Genomic DNA, 12,970 nt, shown 5'->3' on the forward strand with positions numbered 1-12,970 from the left:
AGTTAAGAATGTTCAATGAGTCGAGACAACATGGGCTTGACTCGAACTCGACTTGAACTGAGTTCGAGTCGAGAAATGAAGTCATTCATGATTTGACTTTTTTGAACTGGATTAACTTTGAGAGTCGTGATGATAATATATATAACATGCTTCATAGCTGTTTCACAAAGTAAAGATAGTCCAAGTTGGTTTTTCATCTTGATTCAAGCTTAATTGAGCTCAGTTCAAACTTTTAAGCTTGATCTGAGTCTAACACTAACTAGTCAACTTGAGTTTGAGTCGAACTTGTTCTATGGCTTGGCCCAAATTGATGAGAAGAACCTCGGGTATGATAAAACCTTTACGAAAGCATTTTGGCGGACGATTCTTTTCTATACCTATAAAATTTGGCCAAAAAAGGGGTTCTTTTCTAATCATTGGCTGGCCGGTTGTGAAGAAGGTTTTCTTTACAGATTCTAAAGGGTCAGCACAACTTCTTCTCGAGTCAACCGAAAGTTAGGATTAGTTTCTGTGGCACTTGTCTATAAAAGTAAAAGTAGGCTCCTAAGAAATATAAAGATTTCAATCAAGTTCATAAGATTCTAATTAACAGGAGCACCCGTTTCACATCTCTCCATACAAGTGAAAGCACATTAATTCTGTTTTGGCGGAATTATGATATTCCACCTATTGCTTTTTAGTATGATAAAAAAGGATATTGTTTTTTGTGTTTGTGTGAAAGCTACATTTTCATCGTTACTGCCAAAGAAAATATTTCGTTGCCCTTACAAACAAAAACGTCTTACCTATTTTTTTTTTCAAGTTACATTTGTATCCAATTAGCTACTGTTGTTTGTTTTAGAATTGCTAAGTTAGAGAAACTATAGTTTTTTATGGAAACTATGGCCTTTACAAAAAAACAAAAATCACAATGTGATCCCTCTTTTTAAAAATATAGGCAAAAGATAGGCCCACAAGAAGAAAAGTCCCTTTGTTTCTCCGGCCGCTCAAACTTCCAAACCTTACATTATTTAGAAAACGGTCGAAATTATAAATGGCATGTGAAATAAGAATCGCTAGGTCTGGATGAAAGATAAGTCGAGAGTCAAAGAAACATTGTGTAAAGCTTTTCTTTTCAAAGTTTTAGCTATATACCCAGGATTGCCTTGTTTTGGAACCAATAAAACTAACTTCCAATCAAATGACCTGTCTAGTCACGAATCAAGAATGAATGAGTCGAATCTCGAGTCATCAGGTTTTAAAACACTGCAGATAACAGCTTGTAACAACAGATATAAACACCCAAAGATGCAATGCAGAAAAATGTTCTTTTCTACGGTCAATTCACTCTTGCTCACTTCAGAATTCTTGGCTCTTGAATATCCTCCTTGATTCGTGCTCTTTCTATATAGAGGGAACGACGGCGTTCAAAATAGATTAGTGAAAGGGAGAGACTTTTGGAAATAAATGAGACCAAGAGAGGGCTCCATGCCTCTTGGTTTTCGAAATGGAAAAACATATGCAATGGAAAAATTTTAAGACTTGGTCAAGAATTAATTTTCATTAGAAGAAGCACAACAGATCTTCGGCACACTCCCTTGGTACTTAAAACATAATATTGAAAATCAAAACGAAGTCCTCCTAACCTCCCATAACTTGCTTTGCCATCACTACATGGCTTTAAATAAAACAAAGACTGCCAGACAAGGTGGCATTCACTACAGAATCACATTAACTGCAAAACTGGCTTTAACTGTGTTCCCCTCGATCCCTTTCAGCTGGATCAGAGGGAGAGGAGCAGGCAAAGCAGCGAAAGAACCTCCTGATTCCACTCTTCTTTGACGTGAGTTCCTCAAGCTTCTTCAGTGTATGCATCCGTACGAATCGGTCAATCTCTTCATCTAGCTTCTTTAAGCGCTTGGAGTACTTCTTTTGCTTGAGGAAGTTCCAGCGGGAAACTTTACCACACTTTTCTGTGAGCTCTCTGCCCCTCCTTAGCACGTCATTCAATTCGGCCGGCGGCACTCTGGCCAGAATGGGTTCCAAACATGCCAAGTCTTGCTGAAGCCGCTGGTACTGCTCTCTAAACCTACCCGGTTGAGTAGCGAGGCCTCTGACTATTTCCCACAACTGTTGGAAGACAACGCCAACAGCTACGTCAACCAATGCCATCTTCTTGGCCGGTTTCAAATCGCCGACAGGTTTGCAGAAACACACCTAAATGGATGCTCCTGAAAAACAAACAATATTGATCAGCACCTGAACAGCCCTCTACTTCCTTTTCACAGCTGCTCAATGGAACCTTCAAAGTCACGGGAGGAGAGAGAGAGGGAGGTCTGGTGAGCAGTTCTAAGATTTTAGCCTTCAGACCACAATATATATAATGCTTCAAACCTGGTTGGACAAACTTATTCAAGTGCGAGGACAAGGGGGCGTGGACCATTTCAACCGAAAGAGGAAACCTTCTCGGTTGACAATATAATTGCCATGGTATGGTGCCGACTAAGTCTTTGGAAAGAAGACTATTTGGCATACGGGGCTGACGTGGGCCGACTCGGTATGCTTCTTTCAAACCCGAACCCCGGTCCAATCAGACCGAGCACTAGGCCCAAGTTCAAACCAGAAAAAACCAGTTCCGGCCTGTCCAATAACATATCAAGCCTAGGTACCCGTTAGGTACCGGCTTCATGCTCAGCTCTATTTTTTTTAATTCTCGTTTATTGTTCATTTTCCTTAAAAAATGAAATTGCTTAATTTCGATGTACCAAATCAGACTACCATTTTTTTTTTCTGTTCTTTCTGTACGAAAGGAGGCTTTTACAATATCGATAAAAATACGTAAAACGTTAGTAATGATTTTACTGACAACTTTACTTTTTTATGAACATAAAGTAGTGTTGTTGATATTTTTACTGAGGTTTCCATCCTATATGAGTAAAAATTAACTTTTATTTACGTGAAATATTAAATGTCACTAAAAATCTGTTTTCTATATTTTGTGTTTGTTCCTTTTCCATATGCCAACCGTCTTAATTTCTTTAGCTTGAAAATCTGGAACTAAATCATAGTCACATATCAATCCAACAAAAGCCTTAACTTTGATGGCCCAAATAGCACATATGGGAAAGAGAAGAAAGGCAGTGTTAATTGAGGGTTTTGGGAAAAAATGACTTTATGGCGCTATGATATGTATAATTCATATATGAAGAGAAAGGATAATCATCAATTTTATTATTTTTCGATGATGTGGACATATGTAAGCATAATGATCAATTTTATCATTTCAATCAAGATTGACTCGGTAAAAAAAGCAAATAGGGTTGACTTGGACAGGATCCCATTGTCTTTTATTTTCTAAATAATGGTTCTACAAAGAAACCGTCATGAGAGTTTTGGAGAAAATGATTTTATATATGGTGGGATGATGTGTTCAATGTATGAGAAAGAAATGAATAACCTCTAAGATGAGGTCGACTGGTCTCTGAAGGGGTTGGCACGATGGACATTGAGAGGGTTAGTAGGTAGCCAGACTCCGTTTTGAAACTTTGGTGTGCCTACAATCTGTACTGCAAAAAGTAGATACCGACACCTACCTGAAGTGCAGCGGAGGCAGCATACCATGACATACAATGACACTGAAACAAAACTATGTATTTTAGGCGATAAGGGATTAAGTGGGAGTTTCAGTTCTCTTCTAAATGATAAGATGAAATACACTTCTTGCTCACCTAAAAGATGAGGTGGGCTAACGAGAGGTAGTTTTTTTTACTATAAAACACTAATGATCCAACATTGAAAATTTAGGTTGACTCGGTAAAGAGAGGAAATAGAGTTGACTTGGACAGAAACTCAATGTTTCTTATTTTCAATATAATGGGTATAGACGTCTGCATAGTATGGATCAAAAGTTGATGGTTTTGCAAAAATAACTGTTTTTGGCACTATAGCATGTTTAGTACATGAAAAGAAGCATAATGACCAAGTTCATTATTTTTCACATTAAGAAATGTATGACCTGTAAGATGAGGTGGACTGACGAGAGGCCATTTTCGAATAAGAAATGTCAATAATTCAAGATTTAGAATTTAAGTTAAAGGAAAATTGACTAGTAAAGGGAGGAAATATAATTGTCTTGGAGAAGAACTTACCTTTCCTTTTCTCAAAATAATGGTTGTATGATGATGGCAAAGTGAGGATGAATTGTTTGCACTTCCAAAATTTTTTATTTTGGTTTTCGAGTGCCCTAGAAAAGTGAGTTTTTATTTGAAATAACAGAAAAGGAGACTCGCATGTCCATATGAGAATTGACCGTTTTCGGTACCTTTACGGAGGGTAACCAATCTAAGGGCTATGTTTATTTTTTATACATTTCGTTTTGATTTAAACATCTTTCTATTCTAAATGCGATGTAGTGTTTGAGAAAATTTTAAGAATTTGATGTTTTAAATTTTTTCGAAAAGTTTTTGAAGAGTGATTTGAGAGTATAAAACACTTTAATTTGAGAAATCTTTACATATATTATTTGGAAACATTTGAAGATCATATTTTTGAAGTCCATTTAGTGTTCTCTTAAGAAATTAAGTAGGTTTGAGACTTTGTTCTAATTTGGTTGCTACCTATTTGGAGCTTAATTTCATCTTGCTTAAGTCCTTTTAAATAGGTGCTTGCGATCATCGTGATTTCACAAGTGAAATGTGAATGTATAAAAGCATTGACCCGACATGATTAGAAGCAAATCATTCATCTAAAAACATTTTTACCATCACATGCATCTGAGTTTTTCATTTTTTTATTTATAAAATTGTTATAAGTATTTTTACGAAAAGAAAACATTTTTTGAAAATGGAATGAAGTTGTAGACCATCAAGCATGATTCTAATATTGGTTTAACTTGAGTTTTGACATTAATGATCTAATATTGGTTCAACTTGAGTTTTGACATTAATGAAGTCAGCAAATGAGAAATTAAAACCTTAGATCTTAAAAGAAAAATATCCAAAAGAATGAAAAAGAAAAAATACTTTCATCCAAGAATACTTTAATCCAAGAAGAATAGGAAAAGAGAGAGAGAGAGAGAGAGAGAGAGAGATTTTAAAATTACAAAATAAAAAATTTAGAAAGAGATATATATGTATCATTGTACGTACTTATATATATATATATATATATATAGATATATATATATATATATATAGACACATGAAAGCTCATGAAAGAAAAGTATTAACTGAAATGGAGAGGGAGAAAAAAATTTTAAAAGAAAAGAGAAAGATAGATTTTAGAGAAAAGAAAGTCAAACACACATATATATATATTCATTTATGTATGTATGTAAAATTTGTAAGAGAATATGTTAAATGATAGACAAAGAAGGATAAAGAAAGATAATCATGTGCACGTATACATATATAACATGTATTTAAGCATATGCTTACATGAGAATTGAAAATCAAGAAATTACTTGAAAATATCTGACTTTAATTTTTTTATGTCGACCGGAGATGAATTTGGGTTCATGCAAGAGCCTAGACTATGTATCCAATGCCTCATTAAATAGGACTCTTGTTTTCGAAAATCTTTTCAAAAACATGATTCAAGATACTTTTATACGTGGACATTAAACCATAACCATTTTGTTTATTACAAGAAAATCTATTTCTTCCACAATTGGATATGAAAGAAAATCAAACCTACATGAAATAAAGAGCAACGTAATAAAACGCTCATTAGAGTTGTTAATCAGATGATTAAGATAGAAACTAAACATGAGAATGACATGAAGATGCATTTTGACATGTACATATTTGTGAAAGGTTTTTTTGGGTTGGACAAATCTCAACCTCAATAATCAATATAACAATGAAAAGATCTCAACCCAAACACTCATTTTCACTGTGCATTTGCTCATTAATTAAGGAAAATTAATCTATCATTCATAAGCATCATCTCAAACATAATTGATGAATAGAGCGACATGTCAAATATATTTTTTGAAATAAATGAAAAAAATAAAATTTATTTTGTCTTGCTTGTGCTCCTGGTGCACCTCTCAACTCTGGAGATGAAATATTTAGAGTTTTCTTGCATGACCATGGAGAGGTGGCAAGAGGAAATGAAAATAAATGATATGATGATAGATACCTTAAATATAGATGATATTAGGATTGAGTATCCTCCTTTGAATTATCTTAGGGTTACCTCGGATGAAGTTTTAAGATGATAAAGGTATCTCCCCAAGAGATCCCCTCATGCTCCCTTGAAGAGTTTGAACTTGGAGAAACTTGCACTAAGGGGGCGTTTGATGCATAGGGAAGAATTTAACATGGTAAATTTTCCTGAAAAATTTTTCTGGAAAAAAAAAACAGGATGAAATTTAACCCTCTTCCGATTTAAGGTCATGTTTGATACACTGGAAGAATATAACCTGTTAATTTTAACCTTGTTTGATGCACAATGAAGAATTTAACCTGATAAATTTAACCATGTTTGATGCACATGATAGAAAATTTTAGGGGACTTTTTTTAGAAATGAAATAAGTTGTATGACAACATTGCGGCCTTCAATTGATGAACTCCAAGAAAGCTCATGTTCCTGGATCATCTCATCCATGAGCAAATTCAATCAGAGCTCTATCCATGTGATCTCTTTTGATATTGAAGTTCAACCCAAGAATTTCTTTTGTTACAAAATACCAATGATTAGGAATTTTTGTTTCTTTTAAATGTTGCCTTGATATATCTTATCGTAATGTCAAGATCGGGTCTTCCCTTTTATTTCCATCAGTGAACTGTGGTCACTGCTTTTCCTAGTATGTGTCAAGTGTTGCAAATAGAGTTTCCAACTTTTGACCTCTTTCAATGTGAAAAAGCAAAAGAGAGAAAGGAGAAATGACAAGTCATATACGATTCTCAAGCATTCGTTCCCAAATCAACAACATTTATATAAAACCAGAATATCTAAAACAAAATAATATTACATTTTTCATTTGGTAACTGAAACACCCTATAAACTCTACACCAATATGCCAAAAGTTTTATTTCTTCAGCACTCAAACACACATATAGTAACACTCATAAAAAGAAACAGCAACAGTAGCAAGGAGGGTTCTTATAGCAGAATCTATTGGTGCAACAGGGAGGTCTCTTCTTTCTCATTTTGTTTGAAGAGAAACAGGACTGCGCAGATTTCTCATCCAATGAGGGAAATGCCTTGGAGCAAGAGGGCATCAGCTAGCTTCTGGTTTGCTGCTTGTGTTGGGTGAACTGAATCTCAAAATACATACTCACTGGCATTGGAGAATGTTCCAATAGACTTTGGATTGCACAAGATTCCAGTCTCCACAACTCCTGTTCCACAGCATCCCTTTCTTGTTTCAAAAAACCCTGCCATAGTTCCAATGGCAGTGGAAGAGTCACAAAATCAACAGAATTATTTATGATGCCCCTGTCAAAATATTGGACCATGATTAGTGATGCAACATATCATAAAAGCTAGAATTTTTTATTTTGCTCATGCCGCTGTCAATGAACTAATTTGAGTGTGATTCGTGCTAGTGCCTGAATCATTTCAGGTGGCAGATTGGACCATGTCATGTACAATATACATGATATTCTTTCATTAATTCCTTCACATATGCCTCCTAAACCTATTCTCAAGGAAGAAGGTAAGCAATTTGAGCTTGACATCTGGAGCCCATTAGACAAGTAACCTCTGTGTGATTATTCTGTTGGAGTTGGCACAGTTGTTTGCTGACCTTACTGTTGCCTCAACCATTAAAATGGATGTTGTATAAGCTCTGCCTCTGCTTTTTCAGAATTGTCAACAGAATCTATTCATCTAATAGGAAGTGAAGTAGCAGATCTAAGAACAGTGAGCAAATCAGATAAATGAGGTCTTTTAGAAGGGAAGTTGTTCCAACACTTCTGCATCAAAGACTTCAAAACAACGGGGCACTCAGTCGGCTGGAGTCGGCTGGAGTCGGCTGGAGACCACAGGCGACACATCAAACACTTTGTAAACGGAGGATGGGCCAAACATACAAAACAAATAAGCTAATAAAGATATTTCAATATATAAGGGCATGAGCAACTCAATCAGTCGTAACAAAGAACAATGGAGGTGAAACGAAAATCTATGCTCTGCTAAAACAGAAGGGGATTTAAGACTCTGGCGATGTAAGGTGAAACGAGGGAATGCAGCCTTTTATGCTCTGCTAAAATCGCAACAAAGGGGATTTGAGAAATACCAGAAGTTGACAAAACGAGGGCAAAAGCAACAGCGACGGCGGATCGGCGACCATGGCGTTGGCGGATGCTGCCCTGTCTTCCCTGCTGGTCAGATGCCAGAAATGAATATATTAGGGCAACAATGAAAGGGAGAAAAGGAAGGCATCAGAGAGCAAGAGAGAAAGGGAGAAAGAGAGAAAGGGAAATGCCAACAAAACCTGCGAGCGACGGTGATTAGGGCACTGATTTGGAAGAAGACGAGGGCATCAGAGAGCAAGAGAGAAAGGGGGAAAGATCACCGGCGACGGCGGAGTGGCGACGGTGGGAGCAGCCTCTGGTGCGACATTGAGAAGGTGGCAGGGTCGAGCGAGGAAGAGCTGCGGGCGGATGGAGGAAATAAAGGGGAAGGGTGTCGAGCGGGGGAAGGTGTCGAGCGCGGGGGAGAGGGCGTCGAGCAGGTGGAATTCCACCCGCTCCCATTTTACGTTAAACGGGGTGAATTTCACCCCGTTTGATGACATTTTAGTCGGGCGGGTAAAAATTCACCCGTCCGTACCATTTTTTCGAAAAAATGCCATTTCAACCAGGCAATCAAACGCCCCTTAAAGGTTGGACAGGAATAAGAGAGAAATGGAAACAAAAAACAAAGGAAAACTCTAGATTTTCATGCAAATTTCAAGTATTTTTGAATGATTTTCAATTTTTAAAAATAAGTTTTGACTAAGTGAAATACACCATTAGCCCTACAAATACCCCTTTGGAGTGTGGGTAGGGCTAATGCCCACCAGGCCAAAACCACCTTAGCTGAGAAAAGGGTCTGCACATCATGCAAGCACTATCTCAATGTGCCAGGTGCTGGCGCATCAGCACGCAATAGTGCATGATGTGGGACTGCGCGCTCACGCTTGACGCACGATTGCGCATGCCAGCACGCTGGCGCGGCACTGCTGCACCGAGTTCTCATAAAGGGGGGTGAAATGTCCCTCCTATTGTCTCGTATAGACCAATAAGGGGTGAATTTACCCTCGCTAGCCTCCAAGGGGTCTGTTTATAAAATAAAATAAAAAAAACATGAAAATCATATTTTTAAATGTATATTTATAAGGGATAAAAATGGCTTTTCTTTCTTTTTTTACAAATGGGGCCGATTTCATTTTGAGTGGCTTCAAGCTCATTTTAAATTCAAATTGGGTTCAATTGGTCGCCGATGCATTCTAGTGAATGATTTAAGCTCAAAAATACATCTTGATAAAACAAAGGGAATATCTGTGCATGCGCACGTAGCGCCCAATAACATCAAATTTTCTTGTTTTGATCTCGGCTTTGGATTTTGAGTTTGAAATTTTTGATTTGGATATAAACTTAGGTTTTGGATCTAATTTGCATCCAAGAGTTGAGTTTGAATCTTGTGACTAAAGTTGGGTTTTGAATTTTAATTTTGTGCTTGGGTTCAGAAATATGTTTAAAAATTTATTTTGGATCGAATAGTCGTGAATTTGTTTTAGGTTTAGGATTGGGCTTAAGGTCTAAAAATTTAAATCGAAATAACTGAGAATTTCTTTTGGGTGAAAATAAGTTAGTCTTTTTGAAAAAAAAATTGGTGATAACACCAATACAATGAGAGTTTTGAAGAAAAATGACTTTATGGCGTCATGATATGTTTCATGCATGAGGAGGATGAGAATCAATTTCATCATTTTTTACATTAAGAAATTGACAACCTGTAAGATGAGGTGGACTGACAAGTGGTCATTTTCTAACGTGAACCATCAATAGTTTGACATTCATAATTTAGTGTAATTTGAGCAAGATTGACTTGGCAAAGGGAGAAAAAAGAGTTGACTTGGAGAACAACTGGGCATTTTCTAATATGAACCATCAATGGTTCAACATTCAGAATTTATGTATTTTTAGCACGGAAAAATTGGGGCTTCATCTCTTTCTTGGGTGGTAAGATGAGCTTCCGGGACGCCCCAAAAGTAACGATGAATGTGTTACCATGCAAATTGAGCTTTAATAATGCATATGCTTCCCTAAGAAGAAATGTGTTGAAGGACTATTTTAAATCTATGAGACAATGATTTGGTTATCTATCTTATCAATAGCATAACCAATAAATGTACCTGATAACCATTTTAACATTTTCATCTCTCATCCATCTCAAAATCTTAAGGGTGGCCAGAAAAGTATCAACCAGATGTGTGAAAAAAAGGGAGAATAAGTGAAGAATCATTCATGTCAACATTGCAAAAAATTTCATCCCCAAGAGGTTGCTTGATGGGGATACAACTGGCTGATCAATCAATCTGAAGAACAAAAAAAAAAAAAACGAAAAGGCATAGGCAACAAAAGAGAACAAAAAAACCTAAGAACAAACCAGTTGAAACAAGAACAAACAATGCAACATCAAACCGACCATGGTCGATGCATGACAGAAAATGAGAGTATGATCCATACTAATTAACCCACCAGGTTTGATGAAAATCAAACCAGGACAATGGTCAATGGCCAAAGAAAGATGGCGGTAGGTTGGTCTACGATCTAGACGAACCAGGCTCGAGTGCAATATCCTGAATCTTTTCAAGAGCCATCCAAGCTGACAGTGTTGCACCAAACGCAGTAACAGGCAATGTTCGCATCTTTCCTTGCAAGAATATTCAGCAAGCTGTCAAAACTATTTTTCTCAAACCTCATCCGAAATAGAAATGAAAATATTTTATATCTGTATTACTGTGGTTCATGAATTCATCCGCAACATTTTTACTCATATGGAAAAACCCATCCAATGGCTACTTTAGCTATTAAAGTACTTATACACCCAGAAACAAAAGTGTGCTGAAGATAATGAACGGCACCAAAGAGCCGGTTCCAAAAGAGCTGGACGATCACACCAAAGAGCAGGGTGCTGGTTCAGATTTTTGCAAGCCTCTTGCGACGACCATTGTTGGAACAAGTCAAGGTATCCCTTTTGGTGCGCTAGGAGTGTCCTAGCTGCTATACTCTTTTATGCTTGGCAGAAGTCACCGGTCTTGAATAGTGATGTTCATTTGTCTCTCCGGAAGCAAGGCCAGGGCAGCTGCCAATTTAGCCAGGGCATCAGCCTGTGAGTTCTTTCCTCGGGAAATCGATCAAACTCTTCTTGTGTATTTTGAGCTTCGTAACTGCGGCGAACACCAATTCTTCTTTCCTTACATCATAGATTCTTGTTGAAGTGACCACTGTCACAAAAAACGTGTCTTATTGGAAAAAAAATGCGTATAATACGACAAAACATAGTTAGCTGTATAATACCCATACAAAACGCGTCTTTTTTAAAAAAACGTCAAAAATTAAAAAACATGAAAAAAACACATATTATACCTATTTTTTTTGTTTTTTTCATATATTTTATGATTTTTTATTTTTTATAATATTTAGGATTTTATTAAATGTTTTAAACATTTTCAAAATTTACCAAGATTTTCCTGCTTTATTTTCGAGTTATACAACTTTGTCATATATTATACATGTTTTTTTCCTCACTCTATAGTAGCCGTACATGTTTTTTGTGACAATGCGTTGAACATTTCAAAGCAAAGAGGAGAGGTTGGTTGATAATTGCCATGGGCCAGGGCCGAGCGCTAGCTTAATGAAGCAGAGTCGGCAGATCCTCGAGCACAAGCACTTTTATTGGGCACCTAACGAGCCAAAGAGTGGCTCCCAGCGTACTTCAATGTTGTCTACTACAATCTCTTATTATTGACCTAACAATTAACCTGCTTTGGAAGGTGATATACGAAAATCACATTTTCAAAATAATTTGTGCTTATATTTGAAAATTGTGAACTTAAGTATGAGGAATAGAAAGGGTTGCATTGTGAATGTCAAAGCAACCATATATTCCATCCTTGTGTATGAGTCGAGCCAACACGGGCTTGACTTGAACTCAAGTTGAACTGAGTTCGAGTCGAGAAATGAAATCATTTAAGAAATCATTCATGATTTGACTTGTTGAACTCAATTAAGCTCAAGAGTCATGATGATAATTTATATATAACATGCTTCATAGCAGTTTCACAAAGGAAAGATAGTTCAAATGGGTTTTCCATCTCGATTCAAGCTTAATTGAGCCGACTTCAAGCTTCTTAAGCTTGAGCTGAATCGAACACTAACTAGTGAACTCAAGTTTGAGTCGAACTTGAAGTACTATGGCTTGCCCCAAATTAATGAGAAGAACCTCTGATCTGATAAACCTTTATAGGTGGAAGATGTTAGGAACAACACACAAAACTCTCTTTTCGCACTCTCAAGAGGAGGATAGAAGCAACAAAGAAGAAGACAAAGATTTACGTGGTTCGGAGCAATAATCTTCTACGTCCACGGTCGCACAGATCTTTCACTATTCACTCTCAGATGAACACAAACACTATAAGGGAGAAGACCAAAAAAGATACTGCGGCCCCCCTCACAACATAAGAATTAGGACAAACCCGCATTTATACAAAATGACATAAATGCCTTTACATAAGAAAATATTCTATATGCGGTATTGCATATGAGTGTTTAGTATGGATCAAGTTCCATACACCAACAAAAGATTCTTTTCTATACCTATAAAAGCGACATTTTCATCGTAACTGCCAAACAAAATCTTTCGTGGACCTTACAAACAAAAACATGTTAGCTGATTCTTTTTCTTTTTTTTTTTCAAGTTACATTTGTATTCAATTAGCTGGTGTTTTTTGTTTTAGAATTGCTAAGTTAGAGAAAGCATAGTTTTTATGGA

This window comes from Nymphaea colorata, chromosome 4, assembly GCF_008831285.2.
Source record: "Nymphaea colorata isolate Beijing-Zhang1983 chromosome 4, ASM883128v2, whole genome shotgun sequence".
Classification (NCBI taxonomy): Eukaryota; Viridiplantae; Streptophyta; class Magnoliopsida; order Nymphaeales; family Nymphaeaceae; genus Nymphaea; species Nymphaea colorata.